The 16,007-nt window shown below is 37.8% G+C and overlaps 1 protein-coding gene across 3 annotated transcripts in view; it reads right to left on the reverse strand.

The window, feature by feature from the left end:
* Positions 1–3,540: 3,540 nt before the first annotated feature.
* The window catches only part of DTWD1 (DTW domain containing 1), a 32,852-nt gene continuing 20,385 nt past the window's right edge, over positions 3,541–16,007 (reverse strand). For 2 of the 3 annotated variants that reach the window (XM_070501876.1, XM_044764924.2), the window contains exons 6-8: positions 9,393–9,540; positions 4,755–4,803; positions 3,541–3,611 (exon numbers count right to left, since the gene is read on the reverse strand). The gene's annotated coding sequence lies outside the window, so the exon portion shown is untranslated. The remainder of the gene's footprint in view (positions 3,612–4,754; positions 4,804–9,392; positions 9,541–16,007) is intronic. The other variant, XM_014852757.3, reaches the window with a different exon arrangement.

Consider the following 16,007-nt stretch of genomic DNA (forward strand, 5'->3'; position numbering starts at 1 on the left):
AGAGTTTTCAGCAAAGGACCAATACGGTTAGCTTTGCACTTTAAGGACTGACTCTGGCATAGAAGAAGCTCAGTTAGAGGAGAATGGACGTGGAGGCAAGAACATCAATTAAGAAATAATGTTGAGCTCCGGCTTACAATATGCCAAGCCGTTAGTCTCACGCATACTCTCATTCTCACCCTGGCCCATTCTCTTGCTCCCTTCCTTTCTTCCATTTTTATGTAACACTATAGAAATTTTAGGAAAAATCTTTAAAAATATCCTGCATCATCCCACAGCCAATACACTCAAGATCCTAAAACAACTTAAGAGAAAGAAGAGAGGGGTTAATATGACCCATTGAAATAATATGTCATGTTAATTTTTCTCAATATTATAGTAAGTATTTGGGGAAGGTACCTGTTAAAGAATAGACTTGTCTGATAGTCTCTCTGCTTGTTCTGCTTAAATGATGGCAGACTTGGTAGCAGAGCCAGACATGGTTTCACTATCATAACAAACAGCAGAGAAGAAAGTCTCTGATTACTAGTGACCTGCTGGTGATGCCTACCCTGCCCCAGGGAGTTTGCTTGGCCTTCAGCCTTTGGCCAACCATCTCTGACCCGTCTCTAGTTGTCCTCATGGGCTGTTACATGGGTGACTCCTCTGCACACTTCTGTATGGACTAGCTGGCTTCTCTGTGTCCTGCTCCTTTCTGGAAGGCATGGGTTTACAAGGGGAAAGGGAGGAGACCATTTATGATGGTGGAGTCTGCTCTATTTCTGGATATACAGATGAGCCACAGTCTGACCAATTAGGCTGAACAAGACTTTGATGAGAACAAGAAGACTGTCAAAAGATCCCAGATGGACAGGTATAGGTGAATCTGGCAGGGAGAAATAATTTGCACTTCCAACCTAAGATGTCTCACCTTTAGGGAGTGTATATGAATCACAGGAAAGGCGAACATAAAGAATTTGAAAAAAAAATCTAAAATTAGTATTAATTTTTTTAAGTCAAAATGTTTATATATTTATAAAATTTAAATGTAATAGAAGGAGAGTGTGGGATATTTGTATTTATGAAAAAGGAATATTTTCTGGTTGTTTTCTTTTCTTGTTTATCTTTTTTAAGACTGAGAAACAGGACTATCAGCTGCCTCTCTAACTCACAATGAATGGAAGAAAGCACAGAAGAGTGGTCAGTCAGAAGGAAATAAAAGCTCGAATTCAACAGCAGATGCAGTAATTTAATAGATTTCTTTCCTTCACTATGGCTCAGATTTCCTGCTAAGGAGAAGTAACACTTTGATTCCAAAAGGAAATGAATCTAGCTATTATTGTTTAAAAGAGATAGTCAGAAGAGGATACCTTTAAAATTTAGATATACTATTAAACATAGGTAAAGCCTGTTTACAAGGAGCAAAGAAATGAAATGTTTAAAGTCTATTTGCAAAGAACAAGGAAAACTTGGACATTTCCTAAGTAGGTTTTGACTTTCCCTTTTAAGCAAAATAAAATTTACTTGCAGCATAAAGATGAATTTAGGATCAAGTATTATGTTGCACAATATGTAAGGGATTTTTAGAGCTTTTAGAAGTTTTAAATGCTTCATTATGACATAATAGAAAGAATATCAATTTAGCAGTCAGAAAAATCTGGGTTCAAAATCCAACTTAAATTGCCACTGCTTAGGGCCAGCCTGGTGGTGTAGTGGTTAAGTTTGGGCACTCCACTTCGGCAGCCTGGGGTTCATGGGTTTGGATGCTGGGCATGGAACTACACACTGCTCATTAAGCCATGCTGTGGCGATGTCCCATATGCAAAAAATAAAGGAAGACTGGCACAGATGTTAGCTTAGCAACAATCTTCCTCAAGCAAAAAGAGGAAGATTGGCAATAGATATTAGCTCAGGGCCAATCTTCCTTACCAAAAAATAAAAAGAAGGAAAAAAAAATTTCTAGTGCTGGCCAAAAGGTAGTAAGCTAACTACAACCTATCTCTCTCACTGATTATAGAACACTTGAACAACACTATCAACCAACTTAACTTAACTGACACTTAAAGGAAACTCCAACAACAGCAGAATATACATTTTTTTCAAGGGCATGTGGAAATTCATGATGATAGAGCATATCCTGGGCCATAATGCAAAGCATAACAAATTATAAATAATTGAACAATCATAATTTTTCCTCTGATCAGAAGGAATTAAATTAGAAATCAATAACAATAACTTTCTGGAAAATCCCCAAATGTTTGAAAATTAAATGGCACACTGCTAAATAATCCACGGGTTGAAGAGGAAGTCTGAAAGGAAATAGTAAATTGTTTTGAACTGACTGAAAATGAAAACACAACATATCAAAATTTGTAGGATGCAGCTACAGCTGCGCTTAGAAAGAAATTTATAGCATTAAAGGCTTATATTGGAAAAGAAGAAGGGTCTCAAATCAATAATCTAAGTTTCAATATTAAAATACTAGAAAAAAAGCAAGTTAAACTCAAAGCAAGCAAAAAAGAGGATGAATACAATAAACATAAAAGCATAAATCAATAACTTGATTAAATAAAAAGAAGAGGAAATCAAAGTAACAAAAAGTTTGTTCTTTGAAAAATCATTACAATTGATAAACCTCTACCCAGATTGATCAAGGAAAAATAGCAGACTGTAGACCTTATAGACATTAAAAGGATAATAAGAGAATCCCACGAGCAACCCACTGCGCACAAAGTCCACAAGTCACATGAGTTGGACCAATTCTTGAAAAAGACAAGCTGCCAAAACTCACTCAACAAAAAACAGTTAATCTAAATTTTCCTATACCTATGAAAGAATTGAATTTTACTTATAAACTTTCCCAAAATGGAAAATTCCAGTCCCAGATGGTTTCATTGGTCAATTCTAGCAAATATTTAAGAAGGAAGGAATACAAAATCTACGTGAACTCTTCCATAAAACACAGGAGAAGGGAACACTTTCCAATTTATTTTAGGAGGCCAGTATTACCCTGATACCAAAACTAGAGAAAGACAGAACAAAAAAACTATGTACTAATATAGCCTACAAAGAGAGATGCAAAAACTCTCAACAAAATATTAGTAAATCAAATTTAGCAATATGTAAAAAGGACAATACATCACAACCAAGAGGAGTCTATCCTCGGAATAGCCTCGTCCAAGGCTTGTGCAACCTTAGAAAATACAATTAGAAAAATGTATTTCACCATTAAAACAGACTAAAGAAGAAAAACCTCATAGACCCAAAAAAGTCATTTGATAATGTTCAAGTTCCATTCAATATATTAAAAAAAACCTCTTAAACTATGAACAGAAAGGAACTTCCTTAACCTCATAATGGGTAACATGTGCACACATGCACATACACATGTGCACACGACCTACAGCTAACATTATACTTAACGGTGAAGGTTTGAATTCTTCCGTCCTAACACTGGGAACAAGGAAACAATGTCTGCTCTCACACTTCTGTCCAACATTATACTGGAAGTCCTGGCCAACTCAATTATAAGCAAGAAAAAGAAACAAAAGGCATACTTACTGGAAAGGAAGAAACAAAACAGCCTCTATTCATAGATGATGTGATTGTCTATGTAGAAAATCCCAAGAAACCTTAAAAAAAAAAAACTCACATAATTAATAAGTGAGTTTAGCAAATTCACAGCATACAAGGCCAATATATAAAATCACATTTCTAAATACTAGCAATGAGCATTTGGAAACCAAAATTTTAAAACTGTCACAAACATAGTGGATATATCTGATATACAGCGGATGCTCAATAAATATTTGTTGAATGAATAAGTGCAATTTGACTTTCAAATGTATTCAATTTTTGTTTTTTAATAAACTTGTTTTTCAAAATATGTTCTTCTGGGTGTTATTAACGTGGTCTGATATCCTTGGAAGTATAACAATTGCTCATGGACAGTAGCTGCTGAGAATAAGCTAGATAGCTAGAAGCAGCCAAATGGGCTTAACACATTCTCTTAAACAATCTACCTTAAGAATGACTGAATTCTCTGTAGCTGTGGTATTTAAATGGGCATTGTATCCTTCTTGGAAGGTAAGCTTCTAGTAGAATGTTAGCTTCTTGTAACTCTGTTATATGTAACATACTCTGTACACTTGAGTCAATTAACATGTATTAGAAAAATTAAAAATCATATTTGCATCATCTTAGTGATCTTAATTATGCTGAATTTATTAATCTTTCAACACAAATGAAGAGGAAAAATTCTCAAGATTAACATTGCTGATAATGGCAAAAGATCAGACTCCCAATATTATCATTGTACATCCAACTCTCACTTTAGAATGTGAAACCACAGGATTTCCAGTCAGACAGGACTACATCTTTGGTGAGGTAAAAACATACTTAATGGTTATTTGTGATTGATTTTACTTTTTTGTTTTATTATATTCATAAAACTGCAGTTCTTTCTAATAGCTGTAGCACATGTTCTATTTTAGTAGGTAAAACAGGGAAAGTTTGCCAGTATTAAGCTCTTTCTTTGAGGCACCAAGAGGGAAACATTCTTCATTTTAAAGCACTCAGTAATAAAACTATTTGTATCCAACTGTTCATGCAGACAAATGGGCTCCAAATCTATACATGTAAAAAAAATGAAATAAGAGCTTTCAAAAGTTCTAAATATATAACCAGCTCATTTCCTGACATAAGAAAACTTCTACTTTATGTCTAAAATTTGTAGTTAAGGCAAAATTTCTTTTTATATCAACACAAATACTTACTTGGCCAATGGTCTGTAATCAGAAAATTGGCTGCATCATACGCCTAGATCTGAATAAAATAGAGTATGTCATTATTCTTGCACTGATTGGAAAATGTCAACTAAAAATAAGGAAGATGATCAATGACTCACTTTGAAATCATCAACAGAATAGCCTTAATTACTTTGAAATCTATGTTTTTTTATTTCCTTTCTTTATCAGATATTCAATATTTTATGTGGTTGTTTTGCTTGCATAATTTTAGAATGGTTTTAAATTAACACTGTCATTATTCCGTAGAATAAAACTGCTGCTACAATGATAAATTGTTTGGAGGCATTTGAGCACTGGGGAGATAGATTAATGTAATCAATAAGCTTGAACCTTTTTAAATCAGAAAGATGTAATTTTAAATCCAAGTTCTCTCACTTATTTGCTATGTGAGTTTCATCAAATTACTTAACCTCTTTGAGATTCGTCTGGCTGTTTTTTCTAATCTTAAAATGAGAATAATATGGAACCTTGGGATATTGAGAAAATTAAAAGAGATAATATGTAAAATTCTGGGTGTATAATCTCTCATTAGATGGCATTTTCTTATTAGATTTTATTATTATCTAGTTTTTTCTTAAATAATTACATAAGTCCACGTATTTTAGATAGTTCACGTATTTTAGACAGATTTTACTCTTAGATCTCTTTTATCTGCTAAGCCTCATCATGTCTTGTAGGGAACGATCATTGAATGCAGCTATTCCCTTAACTAATTTTCAGAAGAACAGTGGGGATTGCCTACAGCAGACACAGCTGGCTGTCTACTCAACTGGCTTTCAAACTCTTTGACTTTGACCAATGCTAAGAGGTTCATTTTACATCATGACTGGATGTACACACACATAACTCAAATGTAAGTTTCACAAATCATGTTGGTACCTACTAAGTATGATGAGCTTATTTCTATTTTATTTTATTCCATTTTATTTAATTTTTCAAAATGTCAGTTACATTACACTAAATTGATTTTATGATCCTCTAATGGGTTGTGACCTGAAGTTTGAAAAAATATTAGTCTGCCCAACAACCATCCCCTTCCTCCTTCCCTCTTTGTTTAAAAAAAAAAAATGTGGCTTCATTCAGATATGTATCCCTTCAAGGAAGTCAATCCAGTTAAAAGGCAAATACTGATAGGGCAGCCCTTGACAATGATTAGTTTGGGGTGTGTATCTGGAATAGTTCTGACCAATATAAGGAGAGATTATCGCTCTGGTTTCTTTTCTTATAAAGGCACTAGACACATTCATGAGGGGTCCACTTTCATGATGTAATCACCTCCCAGAGGCCCCCACTTCCATACCATCACACTGAGGATTAGTATTTCAACATTTGAATTGGGGCAGGGCTCGGGGTTGAGGGGTGGGAGAAATGGGGGGCGGGTAGCATTCAATCCATTGCACCTGGAAAAAAGGTCTTAATATAGGTGGGTAGAAAAAGGAGCAGCTGTTTATCCAAAATCACTGCCTCTAAAAGACTCTGACTGGTTGTCATATAATTACAATCAGTTGTTTACCATAATTAAAACCATAATTAAAGCCATAATTAAAACCTTATATATAGAATGATATATATACTACGCCAGGCTTTTTAGGGCACTGAAATTTGAAATACCAAATATTTCTTATTATTACTAATAAGTGCATATAGAAAGGTTATTTTTAACATTTTGCAAGCCCACTTCAATGAGGAATATGTTACTCATTATTTTTAATATGCACATTAAATTTAAAGACCTAATGTCAGCAACCTTGGGGGGGAAAGTAATGATTGGCATACCTTCAGTTTTCTTGTCAAATAAAGGCTAAGTCCAGCCACTTTCATAGTACAACAGAATCATGGAAAAGATAATCAAAAAAATTCAGTCAACCACCTGGTTGCTTAAGATAGAGGTTATGTGACATCCAGATCAACTATTTTCTATAGCTGCTTCAAGTGATATTAGCTGGGTTTGCTGTTGTGGCTGCATTCAGCTGGTGGCTAAGCTGAGCTAAAACGTTTAGGAAGGTCTCTCTCACTTGCCTGGGGCTTTGGTGCTATTGACTGGGGTGCTTCAGTTATTCCCTATGTAGCCCTTCTTTCCATGGAGTGCCTCCAAGGTCTTGCCACATCTCCAGCAGAATAGCTTGGACTTCCAAAGGCACCATGTTCCAACTTTAAATATTTCTACATTGATTTCATCTGAGAAGTAAAATTAATGTACTTTTGGAATAGCTTCTTAACTCTCAATGTTAAAATAAATTGAGATGTCCAGACTTAAATTTGGAAAACATTTTTACCTTTATAAAAGTATTTTCCAAAAGTAACAAAGATTTCTATTTTTTAAATACAAAAAAACACGTTTTCAGGGAAATGTGTCTTGGAGGGAAAAAAGGAATTTTTTCTCCTAAGCTTATAAAATATTAGGCCACCTTGGTTCAGTCAGTACATTTCCCTCCTTCCTTCCTTCCAAAGTGCTTTAAAATAAAACTTACTGTGCGTTAAAGTTTAAAAGTTCTCTAGAGTTTCCTAAGATGTTTGTGGTACACTTCCTTGAGAAATTGGAAGAGAAAAAAGATTACAATAGTAAAGATTTAATAATACATCACTGTGAAAAAAATCCTCTATAATAAGTGATAAAAGAAGATTAGGTAATCTCTGAGAATGGAAGAAATCTAGAATTGTTTTTATTCCACAATATTTAGAATCCATTTTACTTAGATTTAAAAAGCCCTGAAAATTAACAAAGCAATTTATTTCTCAGATTCAGGGTAGTTACAAAATTCCAAAATATACAATCAATTAAAAAACAAAAAGCAGTCATCAACAATTAGAAAATTTATTCAGTAATTTAGATTCTATTTGCAACATTGCCAAGGACATATATTTGTTAATAGAAAGCACTGCCCTTGATAAGATTGTAAATATTGTTATTAGTGTTCAAGAGTAAATAAGGCAAATATTCTCTTATAAGTATTTGAATTATTTTTAATTTCCAGCAGACAACTAGGTGGAATCAATATTTCCATATAGGAAATCAAACGTAAAGTATTTCTTAAGCTAATAAATAATTAGCTTTCACTTTAAAAGTATAACCTGAACTTTTACTAATGTTCCTTTCTGCTTCAGAAATTAACAGTTGTTTGTTAAATGTTCACGGATGCTTGTTATGATTGTACTATAGTTCATTAATATAAATGTTTATAATATACTTAATAACAAAATAGATATTATCTGCAAGTTTAACTTTTATTCAAATTTTAAAATTTATTATTAACTTTTCAAAGCTTTTCATGATGAGTCTAGAAAGGAAGACAGAACCTGTAGATGTCATATCCTCCTATAAACTCACAGTACATCTAGATTAGTCTCTGAAGTACTCTCTACCATTTTTTATTCCCAAATTTACCAGCCAGCAAAATATTCTCAATGTCATAAATGGTCTCAGGGCGAAGACAGAAATCTAGTGTGCCAACAGTAAAATATGGTCTCAGAGGTATGATAAATCAGAGGCTGTAAGACCTTTTAAGATGTTAGAATGATGTCAAGCAACACCTCATAGGCCCTGTGGGCTAGACAGTATTATGGGTATTTCCTAAAGCACCCTGATTCTCAGCCCAAGGTAAAGGGGGTCTGTCTATACAAGTGGCTTTGGTCTAATGAGGTACACTGATTTGTGATAGAAGGCTCACAAAGATTTTAAGAAAATAGTTGACTGAAACACACAGGCAATTCAAAATAAAAAGAGACGTCTAGGCCCCCAGCTCTGCAGGTCTTTTCTATTAACCCTGCCTCTAAGATCACTATATCAATTACCTGTTGCTAGGTAAGAAACCATCTCAAAACTTAATGGCTTAAAACAATGATTTTTACTTATTTATTTATTTGCTGGAGGCATATTTTTTCTTTGTATTACTTTTTTTCTATTTTATCGAGGTCACCATTGTTTATAACATTGTACACTCAATTTCAGGTGTACACTGAGCTTCTGTATAGACTGTATCATGTTCACCACCAGAAGTCTAACCTCTGTCTGTCACCATACATATGTGCTTCTTTACCCCTTTCGCCCTGCCCCCACCCCCTTCTCCTCTGGTAACCACCAATCTGTTTTTAAATTCCTCATGTTTCTGTGGATTGACTGGTGGTTCTTCTGCTTCAAAGGGTATCAGCTAGAATCACTCATGTGGCTGCAACCATATGATGGCTAAGCTGAGCTAGAAGGTTCAAGGAGGCTTCTCTCACTTGTCTGGGACCTTGATGCTATTGACTGGGGTATCTCAGTTCTTCCCTATATGGCCTTTGTCTCCATGTGGTGTCTCTGGGGATTCTCTACATGGTCCCTCTCTCCAGCAGGATAGCCTGAATTCTAACATGACGGCTCAAGAATCCAAAAGCACGAAAGCAAAATCTGTCAGGCTTTTCTTTCACCACATTTTATTAGTCAAAGTAAGTTACAAGGCCAGGCCAGATTGAAGGGGAAGGAAAATGGATTTCACCCTTGAAGGGAGGAGTGGTATGCTTGTAGCGGGAGGGGAGGAATTGTTTGGGGCTCATCCTTAAAGACTCTATCACAGTCTACCCTCTGGCCACAATTCTTGTCCCACCCACATGCAAAAATATACTCACTCTGTACCCTGAAAGTCTCATCCTACTATGGCATAAGTTTAAGATCAGTATCTTATTGTTTAAATCAGATCTAGATACGGGTAAAATTCCTCAGGCATTGTTCCTCAGGTGCAGCTGCTTGGGAGTGGCTTCTCTCACTCCAAGTTTTCTAGGATAGAAAAAACACAGACACTCCCAATCAAAGAGGGTGTCAGGGAAACAGGAGACACAAAACTAAAATTTTTGTCAGGGCCCTTACACTGAAGGCAAGGGACAGTCCTTGTCGTGGTTCAGTTCATCCCTCTCTGGTGATTTCCTAATCTGTAGCTCACCTTGCTTCTTGGTTCCTCACTCTGGGATTTTGGCTCCACCCTCCAACCCCTTTCCATAAGAAACGACAAGTTCTGGGTTGGAAATATTTCCTCTAAAATCTTGTTTAAAATTGAACAGTTCCTTCTTTAGCTCAATTCTCTCTTCTTGTACATTATCATCAGTAGCCATAAAAAGTTAATTGGTACTTTCATTACCCCGCCTGGAAATCTCAAGAGATCTATAAACTTATAAGGTTCATTTTCTATCTTCTATGTTATGGCAGGCAAAAGTATCGTCAAGCATTCCATTACCACATAACTCAGCTCCTACATTTTCCAGCACTTAATAATTTCCTTACTGCCTTTCCGTCCTCTACTAGTTTGTTCACTATTCCTCAAGCCTTGGCTAATAGCCTCCTAGCCACCTGTATAATTTTTCTCTTGCTTCTATAACAAAGCACCACAAATTTAGCAGGGTGAACCAACACAAATTTATGATTATATAGTTCTGTAGGTTAGAAGTCCAACATGGATCTCACGGGAGTAAAATCAAAGTGTTGGCTGAACTGTATTCCTTTCTGGAGGCTTCGGAGGGGAATCTGTTTTCTTGCCTTTTCTAGCGTCTAGAGGCCGCCTACATTCCTTGGCTTGTGGTTCCCTTCATCCATCTGCAAAGCCAGCAACAGTGGGTCAAGTACTCATTTCGCATCCCTCTGACCTCCTCTTCTGTATCCCTCTTCTACTTTAAGGACGCTTATGCTTATATTGGGCCCACCTGGGTAATCCAGGATAATCTCTACATCACAAGATCCTTAATCTTATTTACAAAGTCCCTTATGTATACCACATAAGGCAACACATTCATAGGTTCTGGGGATTAAGATGTGGACATCTTTGGGAGGGCCAATCATACTGCCTTTTCAGCCTCTACTAACCATATTCTTGACACTCTTCCAACCTCCACCTGCCACCTAGTCCTAAAGCCAAGACCATGTTTCAGCTTTTTGTTATGGCAACACCCCACACCTGACACCAATTTCTGTATCTACTGCTGAACAACAAACCACTCCAAAATGTAGTGTTTTGAAATGATGATTTATTATTTCACGCGATTCTGTTTTGACTGCTCAGCTCTTTTCCTCCCCATATGTGCTAGAGTCACTTCTGCAGCTGCATTCAGCTGACCTCACTCAGTCACCAGATGTGGGAAGGACATAACCTCAAGCAAAGCAGTTCTCTGAAGTTGATGCAGACTCTGAAGAAGCTGACAGCTGGAGATTGCTGACCTCATTCCTTGCAGCCAGGCAGCAAGTTCTTTCTTGGAAGTGAATCTGGGCATATCTCTTTTCTTACCACAATCCACCCCTTGCTCCACTTAGGCCTATTTCTCCAGATATTGTTAGGCGGCGGTTCCTACAGGATTGAAGGGACCTCTTTTCCTCAGGGGAACTTAGAAGATGAAGGTTAGTGGGACAAACCACAGCCCCTGCTGCTGCAGTCAGACTCAGGAATACAATCAATACTCATCATCTCCCCCCTCCTCCACCATTTCTAGATTTTCTCACCCTCTGCTACTACCTCTGCTGCCCTTGGTGGCTTACTTGGTGCTGTAACCCAGACTCTTATTCTCTGAGGGGTCTGAGTTTCTGCCATCATGCCTTTTTCAGGGTGGGGTTGCTATATCTATTCATTATAGTCACAATTTGGTGAGGGTATCACTTGGGCTCCACACATTCCCTCCGGCCTCTGTTGTGTACCAGCATCCCTACCTCCTCCTGATGATCAGAGTCAATCATCCCTGGCAAGATGGGGACTCCTTTTCTTGCCAGCTGGTCTCTGAATACGGGAAACCAGAGAATCCAGGTGGCAGCTGCAGCTTGTATTTCAATGGAATTTTTGCTATATTTCTTGGCAAAAGTGTGTCCCCTTTAGGGACCAAGACCTCTCACTATGTAGAGCTCAGAGTTGTGAAGATAGAAAGCATAAAGTACCATAATGGTCATTAGAAGTGATGATAAGGGGCGGGGGTACTTCTGCTTTCGTCTCTTGGTTCCCAGACCCATATTTTTTGTATTGGGGCACAGTGCCATATAAAGGCTTTTGATCCAATGCATATAACACATCTTGGAGTATGGCCCCCCTTCCTTGCAGGGCACAGCCTCTCAACTGATGTTTAGCTATTCCTTCAGCAGGTTGTTTCAATGCTCTCTCAGACTAGCAGTTTCTGGGTGGTGAGGTATGTGATATTATCAGTGGATCCTGTGGATATGGGTCCACTCTTACACTTCCTTTTCTGTAAAACAGGTTCCCTGGTTTGATGTGACTTTATGTGGGATCCCATGCTACTGAATCTAACGTTACATAAGCACTCAGATGGTGGTACTGGATGAGGCTCTGTGAGTACGAAAAGCAAACCCATATCTAGAATATGTATCTATTTCTGTGATAAGGAACTGCTGGTCCCTCCAGGATGGAAGGGGGCTAATGTAGTCAACTTGACATTTGGTCTCAAGGAATGGTATCATATTGGGAGCTCAGTGTTGCTCTCTATTGCTGGCAGGTTGGGCATTCAGCAGCAGCAAGACCTAAATCAGCCTTGATCAGTGGAATCATGCTGTTGCTCATGCTCAGTCTTCATCCTCTCCACAGCGGACAATCCATGTGCCCATTGTGCCACCCTGGTTGGCCAATGACCAAAGCAGGATAGACGATGTCACCTGGACAGTTTATTCAGTCTTTATTGTTCAATGCCTCTTCAGTAGTGGATGCCAACTGGTGGGCAGTACATGCGATACAAAAACCTTCACAGTTCATACCCACATTCGGCGCCAGTATGTCCATCAACATGCTTCTACTCCACACTTACTGTGGCTGATATTCCAATATTTCTTCTCATAGGACAATTACCAGTTCAGCCACTCAGACTATTCAGTTCTGGATGAGTTTTGTATGCAACCAAAGAGGCCCTCTTTCTGCAGAGCATCAGTGGCACTTAGTCATCCAATTCTGTTATCCTTACATCTACTAGTTCCTCGATTTGTCTCAAATACCTGATACACTGCACCCACTAGTTCATTCTCTTCCACAAGTAAACCCTCTCATTTTATCACTAGTGAAAGCTGCCACCTTAGACTAGGGGTTCCGTGTGTTCCATGTACCACAAGTCCTGGGGTCCCCATTAGCAGCTCAAACTACTCCTGGTACTGTCACACGTTGAGTTTTCCGAAAGGAGATGCTGAGATGGAGTCTGGGGTGCAAGATGTTTATTAGAGAACAATAGCTGTCAAGGGAAGGGGAGGAAGCAGGATGGGGCAGATGAGGTCAAGTTACGCTGGAGGAAGCTCTGGAGCAAGTTTTGCCTGACATAACGTGACGAATTAGGCTGAAATGGCAAGGTCTTTAAACCTTCACTGTGCTCAGTACTCAGATCTATGGAGGATGTGACCTCAAATGAAGTTTCTATGACTGCCGCAGATGAAATGCTGATAGCTGGAGGATTTCTATTCTCCACACTCCCTGAAGCTAATCAGCAAGTCCTTCCTGGAAGGGGGATGGAGGCAGCACATCATGTCTACCACAGTACCTAACTCATTTGCAAATCACATTTGGTTCCACCTTCAAAATATATTCAGGATCTGACCATTCCTTACCACTCTCCCATTATCATGATGGCTCTTCTCCAAGCAAATAATCATCTTTCACATGGACTACTGAAATAGGCTTCCAGTTGATCTTCCTACTTCACTCCTAACCAACCCTCTTATAGTCTATTTTTCACAAGGGAGCCAAAATAATCCTTTTAAAGTATAAGTCAAATCTTGTCACCCCTTTGCTTAAATCCTCCAATGACTTCCTATTTCACCTAGAGTAAATCCAAACATCTTACCATGGTCTCCAAAGCACTAAAGATGCCCCCTTATTCCTAATCCACTATAATCTTACCTTCTACCACTTTTTCCCCCCTACACATTGATCCAAACTGGCTTCCTTGCTACTTCTCAAACATGTCAAGTATGTTGCTGCCACAGGGCCTCTGCACATACTTGTTCCCTCTCCTTAGAATGCCATTCTCTTAGTTGTCTGCATGGCTCACTTTCTCTCCCTTCATTCAGGTCTCTGCTCAATTTTACCACACCGCAGAGGTTTTCCCGGGCCACCATATTCAAAGGAGCATCCCTTTGCTGCACCAGTTACTGTCTGTCCCTTACTTTGCTTTACTTTCCTTCTTGGCGCTTATTACCTGGCCTGCTATAGCCACCACCCGGACAAGAATCTGGTAGGCACTCCAAAATTTCTGTTGAATGGATAAGTGGATAAATCCTACGACTTCCCTTTGCTGCTTTCTTGATGCTCTCTTCCTCCCTTTTGGTTTCTTCCTCCATTTTGCTACAAAACGTCCTCCAGTATCTTCCTACGTATCTTTATCTCAAGAAAGATTTATGGTAGGTAAAATTTTTGAGACCTTGTATGTTTTTATTCTATACTCACACTTGATTGTATGACTGGAAATAGAACCCAAGTAGAAAACTGCTTTCACTTAGAGTTCTGAAGTTATCACTCCATTGTCTTCTAGTTTCTACTGTTGTTTTAGAGAAGTCCTCTGACATCCTGATTCTTGGTCTTTATATGTGTTGTTTCTTCTCTTTGAAAACTTTGAGTATTTTCTATCTGTGGTGTTCTGAAATTCCTTAGTGATAAACCTTAGTTTGTGCCATTTTTTCATTCTAAAGACCTGTGTCCTTCAGTTTTAGGAATTAAAAAAAAAATGTTCCCCCCACAATTCTTGTTCTCTCTGAACTCCTATTATTCAGATGAAGGACCTCACGGAGTAGACCTTAATCTTTTTTTTTCTCCTTTACATTTCTTTGACTTTCTGAGAGATCTCAAGTGGAAAAAATAAACTTCATTCTAAGTTTAGAAATGATCTTTAGAAAAAAAAGGCAAAACAAGTCTTGTTTTTTCACTATTCACTCCAGTTATAGTGGCAGAATTACCGAATAAAGATACCGAAGTCAAAGACAGTAAATTAATCAGCCAAGCGCTGGTGTGAACATTACAGCACAGGTGAGTGAATTTTCTCCAGCTAGAAACTCAATTTCATGATGATATGCAGTGTATGTTCAGTTCCATATACGGTTATGAATAGACCTTCATTTTGCCCAGCTAATGCTCTGTGAATTTATGGTAACTGGTATACAAACAATCTCCTACTTTCTCCTGAACAAAGGGTAATGGCTAGTATAAGCACTATCGTCAGTAAATGTCTTTCCCCACAGGTATTTATTACACACAATGTAACATGCAGCCTATGATTTCAATTACAACTTTAAACTAAGGTTGGACTTTATTTGGAACTTACAATTTTCTATTCATATGCTATATTTTGCCTTCCAATCTTAAACTGGATTTTTATTTCAGCAATCACACTTTTATTTTACAGGACCTCTTTGTCACTTATTGCTTGTTCTTTTTCATACTATCCCATTCTTGCTTTGTGAATATAATATACTTCCCCACCCACCCATTTTTAAAAGATATTCAGGTTTTCTTTGTTCCCTGCTTGTCTGTTTCTCTGGATTTTCCCCCTCCTTATTTATTGGGCCCCTCTTTTCTATTTGGAGACTTTCACCAAGTATCTAGTGGTACTTGGCTCTTATTTATGGGTGGTGATTTTTGGCTGGTGGTCTTCACTGTAGGTTCATTAAGTGCTTAGCCAAACTTTTAAACAATTAAAAACAATTAAACAATTAAACAATTCTAAACAATGAAAAGACCAGGGTCTTTTAATTGTCAGTATTTAGAGGCAAAAATTTGCTGAAATTATCACCTGTAGTAACATGGAAGACAGAAAATGTACTCACGGCACTGGGTGAGATTTTGAGGCAGAATTTTGAAATAAGCTGGCTACTATTAGCTGCAATTGATAAAGTACTATAAGAAAGAGACAAGCTCAAAAATAAGGAGGTGGGTATGCAAATAGAGTTGAAAGAGAATAAAGAGCCTAGGCTGGAAAATGAAATTGTTTTTACCAAATCAAAAGTGTGACCATTAAATGCAGCCTTAGGACGAAGACCAAATAGAGTACTGCCATTACCACAGGCTGGAAGGTAAAGACCAAATAAAGGGAGAGCCAGAGGCTCATTTTTTAAGACCTCCGAAGGGATTAAGGGGATGCCTCTCAGCTGCACCAAAGAGCGACTAAAAAGATGAAGGGAATGAGAAACTTAATATGCTCCAAATGCACACGTCCCTACAAACTACATTATGAGCACTTTGAGCATCTCAGGTTGAACTAGTTAGTGACTGTTTCTCTAATCCTCTTCTG

Source organism: Equus asinus, chromosome 2, assembly GCF_041296235.1.
Source record: "Equus asinus isolate D_3611 breed Donkey chromosome 2, EquAss-T2T_v2, whole genome shotgun sequence".
Taxonomy (NCBI): Eukaryota; Metazoa; Chordata; class Mammalia; order Perissodactyla; family Equidae; genus Equus; species Equus asinus.